This window comes from Canis aureus, chromosome 3 (genome assembly GCF_053574225.1).
Source record: "Canis aureus isolate CA01 chromosome 3, VMU_Caureus_v.1.0, whole genome shotgun sequence".
Taxonomy (NCBI): Eukaryota; Metazoa; Chordata; class Mammalia; order Carnivora; family Canidae; genus Canis; species Canis aureus.
In genome coordinates, this window is record NC_135613.1 from 15,806,508 (window position 1) to 15,834,120 (window position 27,613).

Sequence of the window (27,613 nt, forward strand, 5' to 3'; positions counted from 1 at the left end):
GACCCGGGATCGAATCCCACATCGGGCTCCTGGTGCGTGGAGCCTGCTTCTCCCTCTGCCTGTGTCTCTGCCTCTCTCTCTTTCTCTCTGTGTGACTATCATAAATAAATAAAAATTAAAAAAAAATAAAATGCAAATTCTTGGGCCCCACCCCAATACCTAAGGGATTAGAATGTCTGGATGTGGGGCCTAGCAGTCTGTGTTTTGGAATCCCTCCAGGAGACTCTGATTCATATAAAAGTTGAGAAACACCCCTCTATAATTCTCAGGCTGTTTGATTGATTGATTGATTGCTTTTTTTTTTTTTTAATTATAAAAGGGCAGGGCAGATTTTTATCTCTGCTTACAAAAATTAGATGTTCTCACAACCCAGTTTGCTAATTAGCCTACAGATTTTCACACTATTTTTTTTTAATGGTACAAATATTTATTAAATATCTTTATGTCCTTGGTATAGTGGGTGTTAAAAAAGTTTAGAATATTGTCATCACTATGCTCGCTGGCTACTGACATAGGTTATAGTACCCAGTGAGCATGTTAAGAGTGGTACTTTTAGGATTTATGAAAGATGCTTTCCCCAGGGGCTTCAAAGCAGGATCCTTGAAGAAGGAGCTATTGGCAGGCTGTAGTCAGCTGAGATGATGGGGGTGCATTCCATTGTAAGGAAGAGCATGAGCAGAAGGAAGGGGGAATAGTCAGGTTTGGATGTAGTGTTGGAGAAGAGGCCGGAAGTTGCCATTTGAAGCCAGATTGTTCAAGACGTTGGATTCTGTTCTACTAGGAGAATGGGCTTTATTCTCTCAGTCCTGACAGCCATTGAAAGATCCAAGTGGGCATGATGCAGGTCTACACATGATGATGCAGAAAGTTGGATGCTCAGAATGAAATAGAGAGGGGAGCATTGAGGCCGGAGACGGTGTTAGCCATGCCTCGGGTCAGCAGGGTTCGAGTGGCAGCCATGAGCTGCAAAAGATGAGAGTGATGCTCACTGTACTTGCTTATTTCCTGACATTCAAAGACTGCTTTTAAATCCAACTACCAAGTCCCAAAGGATAAAAATAATCACTCCTTCCAATGTCTCCTGCTCTGAGAACCTTCAACAAATTTGGGGGGAACATGGTTCTCACTCTTAGAAACTCTATGAAAATAGAAACATGTTTACTTATCTGTAACCCTCTCTCAGAAGTAGGGTGTTCAGACAATTCATTGTTCCAATCGGGAAATGCTGAGAGCCAAAGGAGAGGCTCATAATAATTATGCTGGGAGAGTAAGAATAAGCAAGGAAAGAAACTGTCAAGTCTGAGAACCCTAATTATTCCAAGAATCCACCCCTAAGTGAAGGTCACCCCTGAGTGGCTGGCCTTGCTAGACTCAGTGCGGAAGGGGCAGGTCGGGCTTCTGACGGGGCCAGTTTGAGCCTCATTCTGGCCATTGTCCCTGTAGTTCTCGATTGTCTCCTGTTAGCACTTTTCCTTTCAAGATGCCGATGCCACTCTCAGAAAGACTCGGCCAGCCCCCTACCCAAGACTGTCCCTGTTTTCTGGACAGTTGCAAATATGACTCCAGATCTGTTGTCAAGCAGTCTGCTAAGTTTTCATTTCAGAGACCCTTCCTTGCATATTATTTGTTCCACCGTCTGCAACCTTCTGGTCCCCTCTCTTATTGATACTGATGGATATTTGAGGAGTAGCAGTACATTTCAATGTTAGACTGAGCCAGACCCTTTCACAAGGCAGATCTGTCCAGAATGCCATTTAGAAATCAGTAGTGGTCATTTTATAATTGCATTTGTTTGGGATGGTTCACAGCTTGCCTGGACTATACATGTGGAGAACTGAGAGCTAGTTAAAAGTTTATTTTCAGCTCTGGGTAAATTTGCATTACTGGTGGAAATGCTGGGGCACTTGGCAGTGATGTCAGTGATCTTAGCTGTATCACAGGCTTGCGCCGCTGATTATGGCATCCTTGCAGACCTGCCAACACAGATGGTTTTGGGGATGCATCAAAGAAGAGCAGAGCTAATTCTACATTCTGTTAAAAATAAAGTTCTTTGTGGTCACGTATGACCCACTGGGTTTTGTGTGATTCTTCTAGCCATTACTTTTAGGGGATACAGCAAAGATGTGAACCGTGTTATGCAAGAATAACATGATAAGAAATTCAGATGTGAATTAGTGATGCTCTTTGTTTTTTTAGGGGCAATTATGAATCAACAGATCACAGTTGGGTATACTGTGGTTATAGAATGGTAGAATTTAGGATTGGAAAGGACTTTCTGAGGACAGTTTAACTCCTTGACAGATGGGAAAACAGGTCCAGAGAGGGTGACTGACCTGTACAATGTTACTTAGCCAATTATGCCTCCTTTTGAGACATATTATCATGCTGTCCACTTACCTATTGTGAAAAAATGTATATATGGGTTTTTAAGAAGAGCAGAAAATTTTATGTAAGACGGGAATGTAAGGACCCAACACTTAATGCCCAATTGGATGGTTTGCTTGATTCTCCTCCTTATTTTTATGATAATAAAAATAATGATAATGGTAGCTAGTAGCACTGTGTGCCAGTCACTGTGTAAAACACTTAAAATCCTTAATTCGGCTCATCTTTATAGCAACCTATTGGATCGCTAATAGTATGAGTCCTGTTTTTAGAAGAAGATATGAAGCACAGAGAAGTTTAGGACCTTGTCCAAAGTCACACAGCATACAAGCAGCAGAGATGAAATGCTGTAGGAAGGCAGGAGCCTTGCCTGTTTTATTCTTTTATTGCCCCAGTGTGTAGCCTAGTGCCTGGTCAATAGGAGGGATTCAGACTTATTTGTGGAATGAATGACTGGGTTGCAACCAGGTTGAAAATTGGGCCTTGCTCGTTATAACCCAACCAGCAGCATCCTGTCACTGTGGGAAGGGACGGTTTGGTTGGTTCGTTTTTTGGAGACCAGACCAGCGGAAGGTATGAGCACTCAGATTATTTTTCTCAAGTATTGAGCTATGTAAATTGATTTTTCACATTGATGCTCCTGTGGTGCCTCTCTGCCCCCCTCCCCCCCCCGCCCATCCTTCAGCTGCCTTCTAGCTAGTTAAAGAAGGACTCATTGCTTATGGGACATTGTGTCAAGCATCTGGCAATTCCAGTTCTTTGAAAATTGCGGATCCCAATTTGGGAAATTTCAGTCAGTCAGCTTCTTCAGCCATTCTGGAGTGGTGGGAGTTAGCTGCAATGAAGACAGGATTCCTAAATCAACTCAATTTTGAAGCACAGGCAAATGGATCACTGACAAAGAGAGGTCAGCTCTGAGGGTAGAGGACATTGTGTGAAAGGCTAGCACATGGATCCAGGAGACTTCTGGTCTCTCCTTAAGGCTCTGTGTTATCGAGGGAGAGAAGGCGGATCAGAAATCAGTAACTACTTGTAAATGAAAAGGCCTATGGTGATGCTGCACTTTTGGAAGTAAAGAGAGGAACCTTCTCATTCCCTATTACTTAGGTCAGAAAACCAGCTTAGGTTGGCTTTGCTTCTAATGCCCCTTTAAGCTAATAAGTAATTGTCCAGAAGCTTGTCAAGGTACATGTATACTGAAAGAGAATGAAGCAGAGAGAAACAGAGACAGAGGGAGGGAGATATCAGGGAGCCTGGGGAATAGACATACAGAGACAGACAGATAGACAAACACGAGATGGACACCGAAAGGAGGGATAGAGATGAAAGCGCAAAGAGAGATGGAGAAAACACGTCTCAGGAGTGTTTTTGCCAAGCTTCTAAGTGCTGGCCTCCGCACGATGGGTTTGATCACTGTTTTCAGCATTCTCTGATCATTTCTTGCTTAGGAAGGAGGAAATTAGAATTGTTGAGCTATGATTTGTTTTAATCAGAAAGAAATTGTCTAACATAAATCTCCTCGTGAGTGCTAGAAAAGCCCTAAAGCAGCCAGGAAAAAAAAATATCAATACTTTGCAAAGGAGGAATGATTGTTCCAATTCGTGGCTTAATTGACTTTAAGCCTTAATGAAGCTCAGGCCAGCGCTGTTGCACATACTTCCTGGTTTGGGCTCGACAGTGAAACCTGCTCCAAGAGAGGAAGAATTTAGGGTGGTTATTTGGTTCTTTGCTATTGATGCTGTTTTCTAATTGAGTAGGACCACCTAATATCAAATAGTAATTTTTTTTTTCTATGAAGAGAGTAAATTTTTTTTCTGACTAGCACAGTAATTTATTTTAAATTACAGCTTTTTCTATTGGATGCATTCATTTATGGTAGATTTTCGTTCCCCAAGTGACATTTCACTGATGCTGTATAATTAAATATAGATTTCTTAAAAAGATAGTATATATCTTAAATTTGTAAGTGGGCAAACCGGAGGCATATAAAGACTTTATTTAAGAGGAGTAAATGGCTCACCTGACCAACATGATGGCTGTTGGAAAGGTTTCCTTTAGTATCAATGGGTCACTGCTCAGCACCTTGGCACCTGCTTGCAGGGGGCTGCTAGAACTCGCTTACTTCATCAGGCCAAAGGATTGATCTGTAAGATATATTACGAGGGTATAGGCAACAGACTTGAGATCCTGTGTACCTGAGTTTGAGTCCTATTTCTGCCATTTACGAAGCAGGTGACCTGGGTACTTAGAAGGGTACCTGGGTGCCTAGTGTGTACTCTTACAAGTGCTAGCAAGGATAAAAAAGATATTTGGGGAGCCCTTGTGTGGTGTGGTCCCTGCCAGCCTGTTCAGGTTCATCTCTTACCATTCTCTACCTTGTCTCACTGTCTCAGACTCACTGCTCCTCCCAACCTCCCAGTGTCTCTGCATCTCAGCCTAGAATGTTTCTTGTACCTGGAAAGGACCGCAGCCAAGCCTGCTCATCCTAACCAGTACCTCCATATCCTGCAAGTCCTTTCCGTGGGCATCCTTCCTGCAAAGCTTTCCCGGACTGCTCTTCCCTCTCCACTGCCCACCCTCCCTCTCTTCCTTTGGCAAATAGTTGGCAGCCCCTTCCTCTGAGTCAGATGCTGCGCTAAGGACGAGTGATGTGGTAGTGACTGAAAAAGCAAAGGTTCCTGCCTACTGGAGCTTATAGTCTATGCTTTGGTTATGCATCAATTTTTTGCCAGTGGTCTCCTACCTAAGCAACAAATGTGTGTTGACACCTCATCATATGCTAGGCATCCCACTAGACTCTGAGCATAGGTATATACAGAAGACAGTGTCTTTGTCCTCAAGGAGTATAGATGTGTTGACAGACATGTAAATTAATAATAGTAATAATAATATAAATACTCTAGTAGGTTTGTGTGTATGACGGTGGGTAGGGAGGAGAACCAGACTTGGTTTATGGTATGAGCTCAGAAACCCTTGGGCAGGAGCAGATGCGAGGCCTGTGTTTCTCATCCACTTTTGGATGGTGTAGGACAGGTTGGTTAGAAGGATGGAGGCTTTTCTTTGACTCTAGCCATCCAGTTAGTGGTTACAAGCACAGATTTTGGCATCAGTCTAGCTTCGGCAGGAATCCTGGCTCTGTTGTTCCCTGGCAGTATGTGATCTCAGTCAAGGTGCTCTTCCTTGTACCTCTTGATCTAACTATGGAAAAATGGGAATATTGCATCCCTGAGTGCTAGGAGGCTTGTCAGGATTTAGTGAGAGAACAGTGCCTGGCTCACGGCCCATGCTCAGTAACTGGTGCCCAAGTGGCACTCACCATGTGGAGAGCTTCTGAATGTCGCCTCTCCATGCCTTGGGTTCTAACCCATTAAGGCATTCCTACCTTTCCCCTTTCCCTCCCCACTACCCCCATGCATCTCTTGTGCCCACGAGGGGCCAGCCTCCTGAGTGCCAGAATGACTGGGTAGATTTGCTTTGCACTCAACAAAGCTTCCTCTCTGTGGTATTGGATTTTGTAGGACAGTGACAGTTTCCAGAAACCTCTGGTCCATGAGCCAATTTGGAGAAAATTGAATCATTCTCTGTGCCTCTCGGCTTGTATGCTAAAAGGCTGTGCAAACACTTTGGGCAGGCTTCAGCAACTTCACATCAAGGATTCCATCACGGCTCTGAAATAAAAACATCCCCCCATTGCTCCCTGTGTGAAGGGCTGGATTCTGTGCCTGGCACAGACCTTGGTGGTGGCAGTAATACCTCCTCCCACAAGATCGGAAGATCCTACAGATGGCAGAAGCCACTTCACATGCTCAGCGCCTCTCCCTGTGAGGATTGCAAAAAGGAGGAACTGTCAGGACCCCAAATGTTCAGATGCACTTCCAGCTAGAGGTAGGATAGGTTTTTTGAAGTCTTCAGAGAAGTGGTTTCATATTCAAATTTCGTTGAGGCTGGCTGGGAGAGGCCACGGTCTAATGCAGTGACTCACCGTGTCGTTTCTCATCTTGTCACAGAAACTGACCTCATGGCACGGCGTTCACCTTCTCCCTAGCAAGGACCTCTCCTGTAGAAATAGTCATGAATTTGGTAACTTACAGTCATAAGGGTTTTATGATTTGTGGAGGATTTATATCTGAAAGAAAATGGATGAATTACAAATATTAAACAGCTCAGCTGGCACCCACATGATGAATCGTTGAGATCTCTTTTTTCCCTTCTTCATGCTATAAACATATGGCATGAATTTTCTGCTCTCATTACAGATGCTGAGAGAAGGCAAAGACAAATATTTATATTACATTCATGTTTTACAGTAAAAACACTGTTCGGTTTGTTTATACAGTTCCACTGTTACAGTTTTTATGGTTGGTAATGAAACCACTGTAAAACCAAGCCTGGGTTATATAGCAGATGTGATAAGCCCTAATATTCAGGGAGACACCCTGGATGGAATTGTTGATGTCACATGCATGGAGTCAACAATTGAATTATGTGTTAGGACAGGCTACACTATGCTGTAATAACAAACAACCTCAAAGTCTCCGGGGCTTAAAAGAACAAAGGTTTATTTCTGGCTCCAACTCTCTTTCCATCATGAGTTGCTTGGGTGGCTGTTAGATGGGGAGCTCACTCGGCCAGGGATTGGCAGAGCAGCCTACAGTGCTGGATGTTGTGACAGAGGAAGAGAAAGGCATGCTGACCCTGTGCCCTGCTCATCATGCTTATGCTCAGAAGTGACACTGCCATATCTGGTCTGTTCTGTTGGCCAAAGCGGGTCTCATGACCACATTTAGCTTCTAGATGCAGGACGGTGCACATCCACCATGGGTGCAGAAGGAGGTGGGGAACTAGAACATCAGAGGGCAGCCCTAAGGACTCCCATGATTGCTTCAAACCTTTCTGTAGTTATTTAATTGACATGCCGTGTTTGAGACAACTTTGAACCAGAAGGGAATGGGAGAGGCATCAAAGACCCTCCTGTGGGCCATAATCAAACTATTTAAAATTAATGAGACTCTATTTTCATTTCATGATGATCTGGATAGAAAGGATCCACAACTCTCCCCCTTGCCCCTGCCTACCCCCCAAATTTTAAGGTCACAAAACTTCTTCAGGGTGAGCTGTGATTTTGGCTTGCTAACCTTTCCTTCCTTCCTTCCTTCCTCCCTTCCTTCCTTCCTTCCTTCCTTCCTTCCTTCCTTCCTTCCTTCCTTCCTTCCTTCCTTCCCTCCCTCCCTCCCTCCCTCCCTCCCTCCCTCCCTCCCTCCCTCCCTCCTTCCTTCCTCCTTCCCTCCCTCCCTCCCTCCCTCCCTCCCTCACTTCCTTCCTTCCTTCCTCAATAGATTGCACTCCTTCAAGATATATCACCCTCAAGTGGTGTATACTGCCACGAGGCAGTAGGCCTGAAACGCTGGAGATAATTTGTTCAAAGGAAATAAAGAACCTAATTTATGAAAACAGTCCAAGTTACTTTTATTATTTTTTTAAAGATTTATTTATTTATTTTGGGGAGAGAGAGGTGGGGGGAGAGGCAGAATAAGAGAGAAATTCAAGTAGACTTTGTGCTGAGCACAGAGCGGGACTTGGAGCTCCATCGCACATCCCTGAGATCATGTCCTGATCCAGAAATCAAGAGTTGGATGCTCAACTGATTTAACCACCCAGGTACCTCTAAAACAGTCCAAGTGATATTTAATGGCAACTAAAGGTGGAATCTAGAGCCAAGCTATTCCTTATGGTAGCCACTGGCCATGTGTAGCAGTTGAGTGCTTGAAATGTGCCTGGCCCAGATTAAAATGATTTGTAAGTGTATAATAAAAGACCTATCAGATTTTGAAGACGTTAGTATTTAAAAAAATGTAAAATACTTAAAGATTTCTTCTATTGCTTCCATGGTGAAATGATGTTTTAGACATACTAGGTTAAACAAGACATTATTAGAGTTAATTTCATCTGTTTCTTTTTACCTTTTTTTTTGGATATGGCTGCTAGAAAATTCAAATTACACGTGCAGCTTGCATTATTTCTAATGAACAGTGCTGATCTAAAGGGCAAGCATCGGGTAGAAAAAAAAAGTACAATCTTCTGTCTTTTCTCACAAATCGCTAATTGCTAGAACTCTGTTTAACCTGGCAATTTATATCCTTTGACCTGTTGGCATTTCCTACTTCCATCAGTCTTTCCAGAAAAACCTTTTAATTCAAAATAATTTTGGACTCTCATGAAATTGCAAAGACTAGTACAAAGAATTTCCAGTTGTCTGTCACCCAGCTTCCCCAAGTAGTAACATCTGATACAGCCCTAGTGCAGTGATCACATCACATCTGGGAAACGGACATTGGTACAGTACTATAAATTGCAGATTTTATTCTGACATGTACTAGTTTGTGTGTGTGTGTCTGAAGTTCTATGAAATGTTATCCAGTGTATATAATAATGCATACAAATTTGTGTAACCACCACCCACCATCAAGATACGGACCTATTGGGCAGCCCGGGTGGCTCAGTGGTTTAGCGCTGCCTTCAGTCCAGGGCATGATCCTGGAGACCCAGGATCGAGTCCCACGTGGGGCTCCCTGCATGGAGTCTGCTTCTCCCTCTGCCTCTCTCTCTGTCTCTGTGCCTCTCATGAATAAATAAATAAAATCTTAAAAAAAAAAAAAGATACGGACCTATTCTATCACTCCAAAGAAACACCTTTCATTTTTATTCTTTGAGTTACTTCTTAACCAGGGCTGTTATTGAGGGTAAAGCTTATAGGCAGTTTAGTAGCAAAAGGTGCTCTTTGCTCCTAGGTCTGTTCATTTGCTTGCTTATCCCACCCTTAACACATGGCTGAGTTAATGCCAAGCTTGGCAGGAGGTGCTGGGCAGACAGAAGAAACGCCTGCACTCAGGGAACCCATGGTCTTTGGAGAGATAGTTTGATCAGAAGGCATAATAGAAATGGGTGCCTTGACCTGCCAAAGACAGAGAATAGCACTGGATCTCTTTGCCTGGCTTCAGGAATTAACGTCACTTGCCCTTTCTTTATATCTCCATAACCAGGGTGAGAGTGGCTGAAATCGCATTAGAAGGTGGTTATTTTCTTACCAGGTTTTCAAGGAGAAAGGAATGCCATTCCCCTCAAGAGACATTTTGTGTGATCTGTACAGGCCAGATGTTCTATGAAATTTGCTGGATCTAATTCCCACAATTACGGTGTTGCTTTTTAGTTGTTGGGCTTCTGTTTTGTTTTGTTTTGGGAAGAGCCTCAGAAGTTTATATTTGGAAACTTTGGAAATAGTTGTGAGTTTTTTGTGATATGTGTGTGTGTGCGTGTGTGTGTGTGTGTTTGCATTGGAAAGCTTTTTTAAATGACAAGGTTAACTAGGTTTTTGTCTCTATGGATATTTAAAGTAGTCTTTCTTGATATGGGTATTTGTGTCCTAGGACTTGTATCCACTTCTTGTTCAGGTGGAGGACAGTGTATCATAATTTTTAACATGCTAGGAGGCCATGGAGAAGTACCCATCTGCATTTTCTCCAGGCTAAACAACCCAGGGATTAGAGCGTTATGTAGTAAATCTCCTCTATGGCCCTTTCTGTTTTCCCACATCATTTTTATACATATTGTCTAGATGCAGACACAGTATTCCTTGGTTTCACTTTGCCTAAACAACAGGATTATGTATACCAGTTCTATGGGTGATACATCAACATGGCATGTTTTATATTTTATTAATCCAGGAGTATGTTTTCCCACCTGGCCCAAGGATGGGATCTTATCTGCAATGCTTGTTTTCCACTTTAGGATCTGTTGTGACTCTGGAAATCTTAAACTAACAAAAAGTAGTTTTGAACATACAATTAGTGGCCATAAGAGTCTCATGATGATGGACAAAAATCTAATTTCTCTGAGCCTCAGGCTCCACATGTGTCAAAGAGACTAAGGGATGTTTATCATATGATTCATTGTGTTGATACTTGAACATCTAGCATTTGGTGTAGTTTGGGGCACACTAGTGACATTCACTTAGCTGAATTTTTGTCCACATGATTATCGTGTAATTGTAATAAAACTAGGTAAAGCCTCTAAGCGTGGGACTGGGCACATGTGGGTACTCAGTGAATGCTTGCATTTCAGGTCCTTTCACCTGTTTGTTGAATGAGTGATTGAGTGAATGAATGCACTTGAAATCAGCAGACTCAGTCACTTTCTTCTTAGAGGTTGAAGGAAACTCTGAATAATCGTAATGGGTAATGTAGAACCAAATCAGAAAATGAATAAGTGTACATAAGCTAGATGGATTTTTGTTGTTTCCCTTCTGATTTCATTTTTTCCTCTGTAATTCCTTATTTTGGTACGATGTAAATGATTGGATTTGAACAGCTTCTTTGGTGGATGTGAGCAGATTTCAGGGATGGGTGTTTCCCGGGCACTTCAGACCTCGTAGGGCTTCCATTTCCATTAAGCATTATGGATGCATTCCAAGAGTTTAATTAATATAACATCTCTTCATTCATTGTAATTCCTCACCAGGGTTATGAGAACTTGGGAGTGTTTAGTTTCTTATTCGGTTGATTAAAAGGTACTTTCTAAGGTTTTCCAACTAGCTATTTTCCATGGAATTTATTACTTGTCAATGAATGTTAAATCGATACAGCTAAAGTGAAGAAAGTGGTGAGAAGAGCTTTTATCCAAATGTAGAAAACTAGTTTGCTCACCTCAGTTGGGAAAAATAAAGTTTTAAGGCTAGAGATTGGAGTAATAGGGTCATATTTGAAAAATCCCAGAATAGTAGGAATATTATTTGGAAATTTTAAGGAGCTAAGCTGAGAAAAAATTAACAGTAATACTTTATAGAGAGGGTACTAAACTGTGATCCAGGTTCAGGCTGGATGTCTGTGGTCCAGGCTGAAAAGTCATTGGCTTGCATAAGAGTATCAAAAGATCTATGGATTTTGAGATCCCTAATGGATATTGGGTGCGTATGTGTATGTGGTGGGGAGACATGTCTTTTGAGATCATATGAATTATTTTTCTTGGGGCCATTGGAGAAAATGGAACCTACATTTGATGAAGTGTGGCACATCTTCTGTTTTGATTCCATGCTTGGCTAACCATGAAGATTAGATTAGATCTTGCTATAAAACTACTTTGGAGGGATGGGAGGAAGGTGCAGAGTGTCAGAGAAGGAGAGCAAGGTGAGGCGGTGGGAAGAATTTGGAGTGGCAGGCAGAGGTGAGGTCAGTACCAGAGTTCCTGATATTCCTATTGAACCTTGAGTTTGACTCAAGCTGTGGCTGAAGAGGGAGCAACTCATCTGCAGGATGGAACTCAGTAGGGAGGTTTGGAGCTGAGTTATGCTAAAAACAGGAGGGCACTTGGGTTCATAGGCCAGGAATAGGTAGATTCCAGAGGCAGGTTGTGGCAAGTTCATGGGAAAGTCTTCGGGGGCTCACTGGGGAGGCTTCCTGGGAACCTGTGCCTCTGGCTTTACTCTTTACCACTGCTGATCGGTAGTTCTGATGATGTAGCAGAAGGTTCCCCGTCTCCATCCTCTTCTTTGTCAGCGCAAATTCATGAGGAAAGCATGTGTGTCTTTGCTACGATGCTGCTCATTGTCGATTTTCACAGCCGTGTGAAGAAGGTCATAAGTAGAGCTATACACAGAGAGTATAAAATTGAGACAATAGCGCTTAAGTCTATTTTTTGAGACGGGTTTGAGAGATCGAGGAATTAGTGGGAAAGCCAGTGGCTGATGTAATCATAACAACTAAATAAACTCTCTTACCTTTCTTTAGCAGCCCCCTCCCCACCCCCCAAGGCTTCCCACTGCAGCTGTGGTCTTGTTTTACATGTCCTCCCACCCTCATTGGTAACAGCTCCATCTGTGGAAATGAAGGGGACTGAGGAAATGAAGGTGTTGGTAGCATTCTGCACGACCTAGTTTGGTCCAGTTATGGTCCATCACACCAAAGTAGTTTGTGCCAAGATGAGCACTTGGCTTAAGCCAGACTAGTCAGTAGTCAGTGGAGAAGACGCTCTCTTTTCTGAGGTACTGGGAGTTAGAAGGATGTTCATATGGGCTGCTAGCAGCCATGTTTCCTGCTATAAGGAGACTGAGTAAGAAGGGTTGAAGGCAAGCTGAAATGGGAGAGAAAAAAAGAATACTTTTCTTCACCCCTGCCCTTGTCATATTATGGAGCTGATAAACGCCACTTTGTGTGAGCTAGTATTGGCTGGGCTTCTGTCACTTGCAACCAAATCACTCCTGTCTAGTCCACCTGGTTACTCTTTGCCATCCAAGGACCATGCCTGGTAGGTCTCTTACCCTCAGTCTCTCTCCCTTGTAACCCCTGCTTGCTGTAGCTCATGTGCATTTATTCTCTTCTACAAATATGGTAGGAGGAGGAGTTGGGCCCCATTTAGAGCAGTTTGGTTCAGGTCCCGTATCTTTTCAGTGGCTGCCTGTAGTCACACGGGGAAATCATATTGAATCTGGATCACAACCACTTGGTTTGAATCCTAGCTCAGCTTCTAAGTGGATACCCAACCTGAGTCAGGTAATTAATTTCTGAATGACACTTCATGGATTGTGAAATGATGATGTTAAGGATGGGGAGTTCTGGACACAGCGCCTTCTGTGTCACAGGTTGTTATACTTTAGTTCTCTCTGTGTTGTCACTCCAAACTCCACTTGGTGTTGACTTGCAACCCAGGCTATCAGGAATCTGATAATTACATGGCTTTGTCAAGGGGCTTTACTTGAGTCTGGAGTCTCTGGTCTTAAATGTCCAAACACTAAAGTTGAGTACCATCTTTGGGTTTACTTGCTTCATTTTCTACTCCCTTTTATTTTTATTTTTTAAAGATTTTATTTATTATTCATGAGAGACACAGAGAGGCAGAGACATAGGCAGAGGGAGAAGCAGGCTCCCTGTGGGGAGCCTGATGTGGGTCGATCCTAGGACCCTGGTATCACGACCTGAGCCAAAGGCAGATGCTCAACCATTGAGCCACCCAGGTGCCCCTCTACTCCCTTTAAAAAGGTGAAATTGGAAGGAAACATGTTTTATGTGCTCCCTTCCGAACCCCTGTGATGAGGACTAGATGAGGCAAGATGGTGCTGCTGGACCACAGGATCATCACCTATCAAGACTAGTGCCACTAGCCACATGGGACCTTTGGTAAGAATTAGGAAAGGTGCCCCTCCATCCCATGGCACACAGCCCCTCACCAGCTGGGACACAGCCTGGTGTACACAGTGCAAGCCGGCAGATAGGCCCCCTTACCACTTGGACTGTGCTATTGAGTTGAACTGACTGGCTTGAATTATCTTCCTCTGGTTACAGGTAGAGAAGGTAGAAAAATAAACTGCCAATGGAAAATAGCAGAATAATAAGTTTCTAATATATCTCTTTGGGCTTTCAACAAAATGCTCCAAAAATATGTCATGTGTTCTCAGTATTTTAGAAATTTTCTTTTTAAAAACCTTGGAAACCTGTTTTGTACACATTATATATAACATCCCATATAAATATGTTAATTCCATTTTATTCCTTTCGATTGCTCCTTTTCCCCCCTGTACATGATTGTTGTTTTTATAGCTACAGTTTGATGGAATTAACGTGGATTTCCTACATGGGGCAGGTTGTGGGGGATTTACAGCAAGGCGAGTTCTTGATCCTTGGAAGGGATGCCATTCTGAGGCAGGATATGAGAATGGCATTTCAGGGTAGTATAAGGAAAGCTGGAAAGTGCAGCTGTGTGGAAAAATGAATTGGAATAATGACTGGAGTGGTTCTCAGAATTTACATGATATTTGACCACAGGAGCAGCTTACCTGAGGAATGATGGAATGTTTGTGCTTTGAATATTTTTAATGAATTTGCTTTGGTTATATTGAAAGTATGACACAGAACACCAATTTGATGAGGAATAACCCACAATTATCTGGAGGTTAACAAAGATGAGGCTATGTATTTATTTTTCACAGCAAGTTAGTTAACCTGTTTTTGTTTTTTCATATATAAAAGGAGAATAAAATTAAGCCCCATGTTCCTGGGGGAGGAAGTAGTGAGTATTCATAACAACTTAGAACAGTGCCTGACATACTGTAAACATTTTGTAATGTTACTGGTTTCTTGTTGTTTGCAACCAGTGATTGTTTCTCTACAGCTCAATATAGATAGCTGTTGACGTGTTCTCTTCCTTGCCCATGTTGTGGCAATAACTATTAAAAAAAAGCTTTTATCATTAGATGAGAATTTATTATGGACCTAGTGCTGCTATAGTTGAATATAATGAATTCTGTGACTTATGTAAAGAGCACCAGTATGATTTGAATCATGTGGTGGAAATCCAACTGGCAAGGGAAGTGTATGAGTCAACCTTTGCTGCTGTAATAAGCAATTCCAAATTTTCAAGGGCTGACAAAAACAAATGTGTATTTCTTTGCTTATGACACATGAGGGCTGAAGTTGGCCATGGTTCTGCTGTCTTAGCTGGGCTTTCCTGGCCTCTTTCTCATGACTTCTCATTCCAGGACCTAACGCTGCGGGAGAAGTCACTAGGGGCATGCTGTTCTCATGACGAAGGGCAAAGCTCATGGACTTTTGTTCAGACCTTGATGTACCTTATGTCTGCTCATATTCCAATAGCCATATCCAGTCTCATGACCAAAACTGACATCAGTGGGATGAGAAGGTATACTTGACCTACAGGAAAGCATAGCAAAGGCAAGGAGGGAATACTAATTGTGAATCTGTAATACAGTATACCAAATATGGTTTTCTTAATACTGGTACCATTTATCTTTCCTAAAATACTGCCTCACAGGTTGTTTAACCTTTTATTTTGAATTCTTTAAATAGGTAAAACCATAAATACACACAGGGAAAAAAGGAAGGATAGGAGGGAGGCAGAAGGAGAGGAAGAGAGGGAGGGAGGGAGGAAGGAAGGAGGAAAGGGAGAAAGTAAGGAAGGAGGGAAGGCAGGCAGGTAAGCCGGCTGGCTGGCCAGTCAGTCGATCTGAAAGAGTCAGGAAAATATTGACTAGTCTCATGTCTGAGAATGAAACCAGTGGTCTTTGCAGTGACCAGCATCCCATTAACCTAGCCGTAATGGCACAAGTAGGAAATACCAGCTCAGAGTCCTCTAAAGAGGCATCCAGATTTACGGCCTATCCCAGACTTCTCTAATCGAGGCTGTTTTCCCTCTAGATGCCTTAGTCAATCAGTAATTAATTTGAAATCCAAAGTTTCATTAAGTGTTATTGAGTTCCCTCACACTGACATTTGTAGTGCTATATTTCTTTAAAATCACAAACCATTTTTCATACTGTCGTTTGCATATTTTAACAGAAAAGATTGCAGTTCTGGTATAAATGACCCAGTTTTCTAAATATATTTACTTGGATGTCATAAACTTATTATCCTCCTCTTCCACTTCATTGCTTTTCTGTCTTTCTCAAGTATTTTGAAATCATATTTAAAACATTATTACAGCCTTTGAATTCTGTCTGAAGTATAAATAAATTTCACTCCGTGACGGTTTCCAAAACAACACCAAATAGCCAGTCTTATTTAGATCTGGTCTTCTTTCATTGCAGCACCATGATACATCCTATGAAAAATATGTTTTGAATGTTTAGGGACTTGTAAGACTTGGGAGTGAAACAGTATCAGTATTACATAGGATTTGCATGAATACAGTTGCTAAAATGAGGAAAGGCAGTCTTAGCCAAAAATAATTTGTTTTTTTGTTGTTGTTATTGTTGTAATTTTTTGAGGGTTGAGTTAGAGTGAAGATACACCTTTTTAATATTTACTTTTAAAAACCAACATGCAGCCCCTTTCAAGGCCACAAGCTTTGTTACCTTGGTTTTCTGCAGACAGGTTTACTATAGTTGTTCTGTGGGTGACATGTTTGCTTTTTAATTAAAAACAAAGACATCACTTAAGATTCCAAATTTCTGGCTTCTCTTAAAAATATTTGCCCTCGCTCATCCTCCCAGTCCGCTGTTCCATGAGTGCTACTCCTGCCTGCTTCTATCCTTACTTCTGAGCCTTTTAAACTCCCTTCTCTTTTATTCTTAGCACTTATAATGTGCTAACATTTTATTTAATCTTCTCTTGTGTTATATTTATTGCTTCTTGACTGCCTTCCCCCAATAAAACATGCATTCTCCTGTAGAACAGATTTTTGGGAATAGTAGGCCCTATTTAATAAATGTTTGTTGATGGAATAAGTGAATCGGAGTTGTTAACTTGGCTGAAATTTGCACTTATATTTTTTTCTATGTTATTCTAACTAAGATCCTTTTGGATATTCCCTCATCCAAGTCCCCAGACTCATCAAGCTATTCTGTGCCCCAGTACCTTGGTATGTGCTGGCAGTTCTCCCTGCAGACCTCTACTCTTCTGCTGTTCAGACCCTTAGCCTCTTTCTGCTCCATGAGCATTAAGCCCAGTGGGAATCTTTTCCCAGTACCTGCAAACTGACTTGAACTTACCTGACAGGTTTATTAAACCTGACAGGTTCCTCCATGTCAGTTTTACCAAAGAATGCCTGAACTCCTTGAGAAATAGAGATGTGACTAATCACCTCTGTGACCCGGCTCCTGGTTCCTCTCTCACTGGTTCATAGGGGATGGCCAAATGGCCTCCAGATGAATTCAGATATTTTAGCTGCTGAATGGTCCTTACCACTGGCCATCTTCTAGAAATTTCCATTTCTAGATGTTACATTTGGGAAAGATGTGAGAAAAAGTGAATTCCATTCCAAATTAGCTTTTGAATTTGTTTCCTCACTTCCTATGACTTACGTCCAGGAATGTAAGATGTAAACTAAGAAAAGACAGAAGTAACTATTGCTCTCACATTCCAGTTTCCTTTTGTTAGAGAGGAACACACATCTGTGTTCTATCTCACATGGTCACCTTTGCCCTATTCAGGGCACTTTTTGGCAGAAGATCATGTGGAATTTATTGTGAGGGCAAAGAAAGTCTTATAATACTGTATCTTAAAAAAAAAAGTTTAACTAGATGATTGTACCTTTTAGCCATATCTACAATTAATTTGACTGTATTATAAGCTGGTTAAAATATTCCATTAATGAAAAAGGTAGGCCTAGCTTATGGTAAATACACTACTAAGTGTTTATAGTACATTTCATATTTTACATGATTTCCTTTATAATTCTGCTTATCTTTTCATTCTAATTCCCTGAAGGACATATAAAGGAACCCCTAAAGAGAGTAATTACTGTTGTACTCTTTAACCAAGGCTCCTTTTGCAAAGAGAAATCTGAGCTGCTTTTTAAAGAAGGCCGTTTTTAAATAAAAATGCAAATAAGCTACTTTGTAACCACATTAATTACCCACCTAGCCTCTTATTACCATGTTTGTATTGTTTGCAAATACTATTTACAGTCGTGTGGAAATTAACATTACTGGTCCTGAGGAAAGATTGTAGTGGGGAGAGGTTGTGCTTTGGAACCAATTAGAGCGAACCTTGTCTGCACCGAGACTCTGGGGAGAAAACACAGCCTTGCAATGTCAAATAATAGCATTAGCTCTGACTGCATAGGCAGAGCGCCGTAATTATATTATTGGCCCTATTTTGCTTCTGCAATGAATTTCATTGCCTGCATTGTAAAATCAGCAGGCAGCAAAGTTTCTGCTAATGATTTAATGTACTCTCTGATCATTTTGGACAAAAGTCATGGTAAGATCCATGAGGCAATTTTATCACCCCCACTGACTGCTGCCTGGGTTGAGCATTTTAAGTGAGGGCAAAACACGATTCTGATCTCCTTGTTACCCTAGTGGAATCCTTCCCACATGGAAGATATAGAAGCGTGAGTGGAGGGCCAGCCCTGTGCCGGGCATGGTAGCAGGCACTTGACCTCGGTTACTCCTCATTCTTGAGAACCTCTTGATCAGTGATTTCCTCTCCTTTTTATAGAAAGGATACTGAGAAAGGATACTGAGATCTTCAGTATAAACACACTGGGAGGTTGACACCGTGAATAGTGATTGAATTAGCCCCATTTCACATCAGGTATTATATAAATGATACAGGCTTTTTTTTTTTTTTTTTAAATCAGCTAATTAGTGACTGAGCTCTGTATTTTGTGTGTTTTAAAAATTTTACATCAAAATATCTTTTGGATTTAATGAATGCTTTCCACGTGCTTTGAAGTTAATTTGAATCTGAGTTTAATAAACATTACCATGAAACATTTGTCCCATCATTTTAGGAAGTGTCTATGAATAAACTCGTTCTGTGGTAGAGAGCTATGTATTCTTCTAGCATTCATGAAAGGAGAGAGGGGAAGAAGGGGAATTTTAAGTCTTTATCACATGCCCTATGTTTACAGACATTATCTAATTTGATCCTCTTGTAACACCATGAAATGGACATCAGTGTCCCCAGCTGACAAGTGAGGGAAAAATCAGTGAGAGGAGGTGAGCAGCTTGCCTGAGGCTGTACTGCTGAGTGCTTGGCAGAAGTAGAATTTGAAAACAGAGCCACGGTGTTTTCACTAAACCTAGCAAACTGACAAGGTCATAGACTCCTCCTTCCTTCCCCCATACTAGTTATTATTTCTTTTTAATTTAATCTCTTCTTCTTTCTTCTCCTTATTCTCCTTCTTCTCCTCCTCCTCCTCCTCCTCCTCCTCCTCCCCCTCCTCCTCCTCCTCCCCCTCCTACTCCTCCTCCTCCCCCTCCTCCTCCTCCTCCACCCCCTCCCCTCCTCCTCCTCCTCCTCCTCCCCCTCCTCCTCCTCCTCCTCCTCCTCCTCCTTCTCCTTCTCCTCCTCCTCCTCCCCCTCCTCCTCCCCTCCTCCTCCTCCTCCTCCTCCTTCACCTCCTTCCTCTTCCTCTTCCTCTTTTTAATAAACAGCAAGTGTGTGGTAATTGTGGAACAGATGGCAATTTTCACTCCTTTGCCTAAAACTGTAGTTATTAACCAAAAAGCTGCTTCTGTCCCCTTGCAGCACTTGGTAAGCCATTCTGATTTCTGCAGGTGCTAGCAATCCAGCCCTTTATCCCCAGCCTGCCTCCTCCCTCCTGGGGCAGGTGCATCTGGAGGACTCAGTACAGGCTAACCTGGTAGTGCAGCTACTTTGAGACCTACTTCTTGCATTTTAATGCAGGGAATTCTCACTTTTAAAGAAGGTCACCTCTCCAGAACCTGTGAACCAGGTTCAGGCCAGAGCAATTAAACTAAAACCCAAACTCCAAATACCAAACCAAAACCCCTGCCTCGAGGGGGTGCACACACAAGAAAGGCAGTACTTGCCATCATTAGAGGAAGGATCAAGTAGTTCTGAAGGACTTAACAATAGCCAGCAGCAGCCTCTTCCCTACCTTTCTCGGCCTGTGCTTTTGCCCACTATTCATTCATTCAACAGATATGTAGAGAATGGATTCTGTACCCCATGATTTTCTGGATGCTGCCTTACCGGATGAACAAAGGCAACCACATTTGATGCTTCCAGTGGCTCCGTCCTATGTTCTAATTATATGCTTAAACTGCTATTTCTTGATCTATCAATTTCAGGGGCTTGCTAATGATTTTTGCTTTATGGATATGGATTCAGCTCACATATACCACCTTTAATGGTTGTATCTCCTTCCTCCCATTATGTTTGTAATGTCAAATTTGTATATTATATATTTATATTATACATTCTGTACATTATATACATGTGTGTGCATGCATCTATGATGTGTGTGTATATTATATGTTTATGTGTGTTTTCTATTCTGGAACTGTTCTTGATTGACTCTGTTCCTTATTAGGTGAGCCTGCTAGTGCCCCCTACCAATCCTTCTACCTTTCCTTTTCCTCTTCACCCCCTAACTCCTGCTATTTATACTTCTGTATTGTCATGGATAACAACATTTACTTTTCATACTATAACCATAATTAAACCTATGTGCATATCTATAGATTAATTTTGAAAGATGGGAAACAATACATATTCACATCCTTATGGTCATATAAATATTTCTTACCTAAGGGCCAGTTAATGTGACTCTATTATATCTCTTTTTCTAGGGTTCCTGTGTCATGACCCTTGGACAATGAACCTAATGTCCACAGGGGTTCTCCTTTTATGTCCTCTGCCAGTGGCTATCATACTGGCCTGCCCTTAGTTCATTAAAGCCATGAGGAGTGCAGATTCTGAATTGGCTTACTGTCAGTTCACCTGATGTTTTTGAACCCGAGGATGTGGTCTTTTATTTAAATGTCTGATTCATGTACACCTTTCACCCCCCCCCCCGCCTTCCCCCCTCCGTCCCCCGAACCCCTTTCTACCCCAAGTTACATCTGGGAGTGTCTTGCCTGGGCTCATTTCCAGACTCAAAAGATCTCTCTTGTTTGAATCAAGCAGCTGATGGCATTTATGTATGTAGATTTCATCATAAATGAGTCAGTGACAGACTGAGCAGCCTGTTGGATGGAATGATCAATGGCAGGAGGGAAACCACTACTATACATAAGAAAAGCCATTCCAAGTAGGAAAAATAATTATTTATGGACCTGTGAAAGTAGTGGATTGAGAAGTCCAGTGACCTGATAGCCAGAGTACAACCTGATTTTCTTTTTAAGCCTATTGGGACAGCAAGGTAGGAAATAAATAATGCATTTCTTAGAATATTTTCCTTTGAATGTCTCCAGCAGATTTCTAAGGCTAGACTTTGAGTCAATGGTAGAACAGCAGTATTTGCTGATCATGGCCTTGGCCTCTGACTCTGTTCCCCTCTACACATAGTAGGCATTTAAAAATTAAGCTTCAGCTTTCCAGTTCCTACTGTTCTGTTTTATTTGGGTCACTGCTAAATTAGCTGGGTTTGGTTTCATTCCTTTCACCTGGCTGGCATGTCTTTAATTGATTTTTCTATATGGTTGCAGTATTTGTGCTTGCAACAGTAGCAAAGAGAGGACAGAAGGAAGAAGAGAAAGAAAAAATAAATAAAAAGAAAGGCTTGGTCCAGGCACTTGGTCTCTCTTGGCCTCAGTTTCCCACTGAGGGAATAAAATATGGTTTTAGTATCTGCTTTGTAGAGCTGTTGTGAGGGCCCGAGGTAGTACTTCTGAAGTCTTAGCAAAGTATTCATTGTGTCCTAGATTGTCACAAACATTTTATTATTGTCATCCTTATTACTGTGCTCATGTTCCAGGGGCACTTGGCTTTGTAGGTGACTGCATGAGGTTTGCCCTCACTTGATGTTTATTCACAGTTCATCCATGTACTGGGAGATCCAACTTCACTGTTCAAAGCCAGAGGGAAGTTTTGTAATCTGTAAGGGCTGGATTAATTTTAGAGTGTGGTGGCTTCTGCCCAAGGTGAGCCTGCCTGTTTACATAAAGCATCACCATGCTCCATCTTGGACCAGCCTTCTCTGCTCTTGCATGCCTGCTCTGGGTGGGAGTACTTTGCATGTGTGCACCCATGATCCACAGCACTGGAGGGGAAAACAGGCATCGCTCCCAAATTCAATTCAGGCTATTAAAAATTCATTCCATTTTTATTTGTGAGCAGATCTGAGTGCACAGCGGACTGCAAACAGAAGAAAAGCTTACGATTAAAAGGCAAACATTTACCTCTGCCTTCCAAATGGAGATCATAATTCTTCACTCTCACTGAAGCAGTTAGAGGGAGCATTGGTCTGAAAACAGTACGATCGCTCCTGGTTTTTGATTATGCCCCCACTGATCACTCTGTACAGAGGGGACTGTACTATTGGGAAACACCCTCAAAAAATGTTATCATCATAAGGTGTAAACATATGCCCACTAATCTGGCAGCATATTTCTTTTCTTCTGCAACCACTAAAGTAGGGAACAGATTTCAACTAAGAACAAAATGCTTGTCTATTAAGACAATTTTTTTCTAGAAGGAAAATTAATATAGCATCATTACGTGGGGAATGTGGGCAAGATTGAGGGCATAACAAAAAGGTACAAAGTTTACAAGAATATTGAAAGCATGAGAAGGCATGATAACATACTAGTGATCTGAGTTTGATTTTAAGACTGTACTCAAAGTCCAAAGTGTTAATAGCTAAGAGATATGATGAGAAGTGTTCGGCTAGGTCAAAGCAGTCTTATATAAATAACAGCCTGGAAGGAAATACAAGGGAAAAGTAGACATTAATAGTTAGTTCTTTCTTTCTTTCTTTCTTTCTTTCTTTCTTTCTTTCTTTCTTTCTTTCTTTCTTTCTTTCTTCCTCTTCTTTTTTTTTTTAAAGATTTATTTGTATAATTTAGAGAGAGAGTGTGTGCATGCATGTGAGTAGGGGAAGGGGAAGAGGAAGAGGGAGAGAGAATCCTCAAGCAGATTACCCGCTGAACCTGGAGCTGGACATGGGGCTCAATCCCAGGATCCTGAGATCATGACCTGAGCCAAAATCAAGAGTTCATCACTCAAATGACTGACCCACCCAGGCACCCCCATTAATAGTTTTCTAACATGATTTTTGGTTCCTTTGGGACAGGTCCTAGGCTAGCCATGTGTGCCAAGCTCTGCATGTGGAATTATTTCCTTTTTTTTTTTTTTTTTTGTAGATTGATTTATTTGAGAGAGAGAGAGAGAAAGAGAGAATGAGCAAGTTGGAAAGGGGCAGAGGAAGGGAGAGGAAGAGAATCTCAGGCAGATCCCCCTTTGAGGGCAGAACTTGACCCAGGGCTCCATCCCAGGACCCTGAGATCATGACCTGAGCTGAAACCAAGAGTTGAAAACTCAACCAACTGAGCCACGCAGGCAGTCCCACATAGAATTATTTCTGAGTCAATATTAATAAGTTCATCTGTACCTCCTCTTCACCTTATTCACCGAGTATTCTTTTCCATTTATTCTTTAGCTTTTTTGATTTATTTCTACTTTTTAAGCTGTTCTCTCCTGACCTTCTCTTTGATTTCCTAAACTTTGGCTAGCTATCCTGGTTTGGCAGTCTGGCTGAAAACTTGGTAAGGGACTACTTTTGACTTGGCTCCTGGATTCCCTCAAAACCTAGTTGGTTGGGCAGACTGGGCATGTTTTGGGCACAATGGGGCCCCATCTTCCTTTCTAGCCTGGGCTCAGAGAGTTGGCTTAGAGGAGTAGTTGGTCCTGGTGTCATGCTCCATAGCCATGTGCCATTGAGGCCTCTGGTGTGAATGAAGGATTGTTCTCCAGATCATGCCTCTTCCTTCTGTTCCCTTCCCTTTCTAGGGATATAGCTGGTCATATTTCTTAAGCTCAGTAGATCTGAGCTTTGGCCATCTTGAGGTTTAGATGTTGGAATATGGCTAAGTTTGTCAAGTTTTTAAGAACTAAATATCAAAGAAGTGATCTTGACTTTGGTTATAAGCATGAAATTCATTAAATTAGTCATGGATCTGCTTATCAGATCAACTTTCTGGATGGGGAACATTTTAATAATCATATATATTTTGGCTTTCAATATTTTAAAAATAAACCTTCACTGGAAAAAGAGAATTATTTGACTGGAGTACCAGGAACTGATCCATCTGTCAATAAATATTTGTATCTTATCTAAAATGGTACCCTGCCTCTCAAATATCTATTCTGTATTATGTTCTCTTTAAAAAATGATGGTCCAACCTCTCATTATATTTGCTATATATTAGTTTACTTGCTTTTCTGGTATTTCATTTTTGTATGGAAGCTCCACGAAGAAATTTGTGTTTACCTCTAAATTCCTGGAATAGTTTATTTATTTTTTGAAGATTTTATTTATTTATTTGAGAGAGAGAATATGAGCAGGGAGGAGGGAGAGAGAAATTGGGAGAAGCAGGCTCCCCACTGAGCAGGGAGCCTCATGCGGGACTCTGTCCCAGGATGCAGAGATCATGACCTGACCTAAAGGCAGAGGCTTAACTGATGGAGCCACCCAGGCAGCACCCTGGAATAGTTTAAAACAGAATAAAACATATTTCTAGGGAACAAGTGCATGCACAGGCTGCTATCTGCCATGTGTAGAAGCAAGAGGAGTAGAATTAGGCCCATCAGCATTGTTTCCTGGTGGGAAAGTAAAATAATGGAACTACATTCCTACCTCTCTGCTTTCTTGAAGTAGTGTCTTTGGAAAGAGGAGACCAAGTGGAGGCCATAAAGGCTGCATGGTGGGGAAAAAAGAGCCCTGGAGACAGGTGAGAAACCACAGACTCTTGCACAGTTCACTTATCTTCAGTGTGCTTCCTTGGGTCCTCTGAAAAAATCAGGACCATCACCTCTGCCCTGCCCACCCTTCACTACAGTAGAAGGTCCCAAAGGAGATGATGGGAGAATGCATTTGTCAAACTGTGAAACACTTGTTGTGGGGTGAATGAATGTTAAGGAAGAGTATTGAGGGGTAGATTCAGTCAGAGGGAAATGTATTTTAATGGAGAAGGGAAATTTGTTGGGTTGTATAATAACAATGTTCTGGATGTATTTGGATAGAAGCTTAAAAAGGAAAAAGCAGGGGATCCCTGGGTGGCTCAGTGGTTTGGTGCCTGCCTTTGGCCCAGGGCGTGATCCTGGAGTCCTGGAATCGAGTCCCACGTCAGGCTTCCGGCATGAAGCCCGTTTATCCCTCTGCCTGTGTCTGCCTCTCTCCCTCTCTCTCTCTCTGTCTATCACGAATAAATAAATAAAATCTTAAAAAAAAAAGGAAAAAGCAAAATTCTGTGTATGTTGGGGGGAATGTTCTATACTTATTTTTCTATTTATTTATTCATTCATTCACTCATTCATTCATTCATTTATGAGAGATTGAGAGTACAAGCGCCTAAGCAGGGGGCAGGGCAGAGGGAGGGGGAGAAGCAGACTCTGCTCAGCAGGGAGCCTGACGCGGGGCTCAATTCCAGGACCTGGGATTATGACCTGAGCCAAAGGCAGACACTTAACTGACTGAGTCACCTAGGTGCCCCATACTTATTCTCTTAGCAGAGATATAATATATTCAGTAATTGAATTAGGCAAACTTTTTTTAGTTGACAAGAAGACCATGCCTCAGTCTACGAGATGAAAGCATGATGAGAGATTCTGGCTTTAACTTTCGTTCGTCCCACCACAGGTTGGGAGAGTAACTAGGGGGAATTTGTAGGCAGGCAAGAGAATAAACATTGATGGGAAAGGGAGGGGGCTACGGGATGGATAAGACATCAGGATCACCAAGGTCTTGGGCATGGCATAGTCTTACCATTTTCTCCTGTGATGTGGTAGTGGCAGAATTTTTACATTTGCTCTCCTGCCTTGCCCATTATCATCATCACATGAAGGAAATCGTGTCTGGAATAAGTCATAAACATGGCTTTTCAGAGTGGGCATGAGTTAATGGTGATTGTGAAAGCTTGCTGCCTTGAATTCTCCCCAGTTGTGGGGAGTTAGAAGGTAGCAAATTCATAATCTGTGCTCTCTTTGGTAATGACAGCGTTGCCATGGACACGTGTCTGCCACCACCTCAACTCCTGGACAGGAATAGTGAGAGGGATGATGGGTGACTAAGGAAGGTGTAGTCAGCTGGGAAGCAGGACAGTCATGCTACCTGTAGAAAGAGTACTTCTTTCACAGCTACTGGAGTTGGCTTCCCATCTGGAGGGGACACAGGTGTGAAAAATTATTATTACCACCTGTGGACAGACCCTTCGACGCTTTTGTTCTTTCAAACTGTAATGTCAGCCAGTGCAATGTTAAACTCACAGTGGCTACCTAGGTCAGGATCATCAATTTTCATTCCTCTTCTCATCTGAATTTTGGCACTGTGGATTGGGGAGGTAGAAAGGCCCTAAAGATTGCCTGCTCTTATACCTGGATACTGTTTGGGTGAGGAGTATGCAGGGACAAGAGAAGAGACTTGCTTCAGATTGCACAGCAAGTCCAGTGTAAAAGCAAAGCTAGACCCTGTTGGTGCTTATGTTATACCTCCTTGCCATTAGGTACATTTAGACTGCTAATTTTTAAAATCATAGAACATTTAAATTCCAGATTGTTGTCTTTTAGGAGTGAAAAATAAAACCAGAAGCTATTTTATTTATTTATTTATTTATTTATTTATTTATTTATTTATTTATTTATTTATTCATTCATTCATTCATTCATTCATTCATTCATGAGAGACACACACAGAAAGAGAGAGAGGCAGAGACAGCAGCAGAGGGAGAAGCAGGCTCCATGCAGGGAGCCCGATGTGGAACTCGATCCTGGGACTCCAGGATCATGCCCTGAGCCAATGGCAGGCGCTAAACCGCTGAGCCACACAGGGATCCTGCCAAAAGTTACTTTGAATATTCAACCAGTTCATTAATAATTATTAATCAATGAGCTGTTTTGTTAAGGACACTGTCCTAAGTGCCGTAGAGGCAATGAAGCTGGTGCCTAATGCCAGGAAATTAAATCTAGGAGGCAGGGAACTTATAAAAGAACTCTATGATGAGGGAGACAGAATAAATGACATAAAAACTATGGAAGTTCAGAACACAGATGGGGCTTTTTCAGGGAGCAATGGAAGATGGGGTGAAGGAAGGCTTTGTGGAAAAGTTGGGCCTAGAAGGATATGATTGAAAACAGCTGGGAGGTAGGCAGACAAATAGAAAAAATTACATGAAACAACAGAGTAGGATGGGAAGGCTCCATCTATGCATCCATCTTCCCACCCATCCATCCCATCAGCCATTCATTATTCCCTCCATCTGTCCATCCATCCATCCATCCATCCATTGAATTGCTAGTATTTTAAGTTTCACCATTGCAGTGAACATGTCAACAGATAATTTTCATGGTAATAGAAAAGAAATGAGATGAAATCTTTGTAGGGTCTAGAATATTAGGCTAAGGAGTTGGAATTTTTATGCTAGGGAATGTGGAACAATATAGGGCTTTTAAGTGGCATACCTGAGAGATTCCTCTGGCACCATACTGGAGGTGAATGCTGTAAGCATGGATCTAGTGAGGAGGCTACAGTGAGAGACAGACAAGACTAGAGAAAATGATTTACAGAACCAGACAACTGATTGGGTGTTGAGGCCAAAGTAGAGAGGGCTGAAGAAGGGACTCTGATGTTTGGAGTCTGTGTGGCTGATCTAGGTGTGTGTCCATGCTAAGAAAATGATACCTGGAAGTTTGAATTTAAAAACAGATGGATTCTTAGTAATGTGAACAATTTTTCTTTTTGATACAGGTGTTATTTGTGTAGATTTCATTAAGCAGCAGCTCCTGTCAATTGTTGCCCAGTCTGACGATGCCATAAT

The 27,613-nt window shown here is 41.9% G+C and overlaps 1 protein-coding gene and 1 long non-coding RNA gene across 8 annotated transcripts in view; both read left to right on the forward strand.

The window, feature by feature from the left end:
• Positions 1–27,613, forward strand: part of WWOX (WW domain containing oxidoreductase) — a 946,892-nt gene that overhangs the window by 59,190 nt on the left and 860,089 nt on the right. The gene's annotated exons all lie outside the window — the stretch shown is intronic.
• LOC144304905 (uncharacterized) lies at positions 5,981–7,836 on the forward strand. The gene is made up of 2 exons (XR_013371888.1): positions 5,981–7,218; positions 7,722–7,836. It is a non-coding gene; the product is annotated as an uncharacterized LOC144304905 (long non-coding RNA).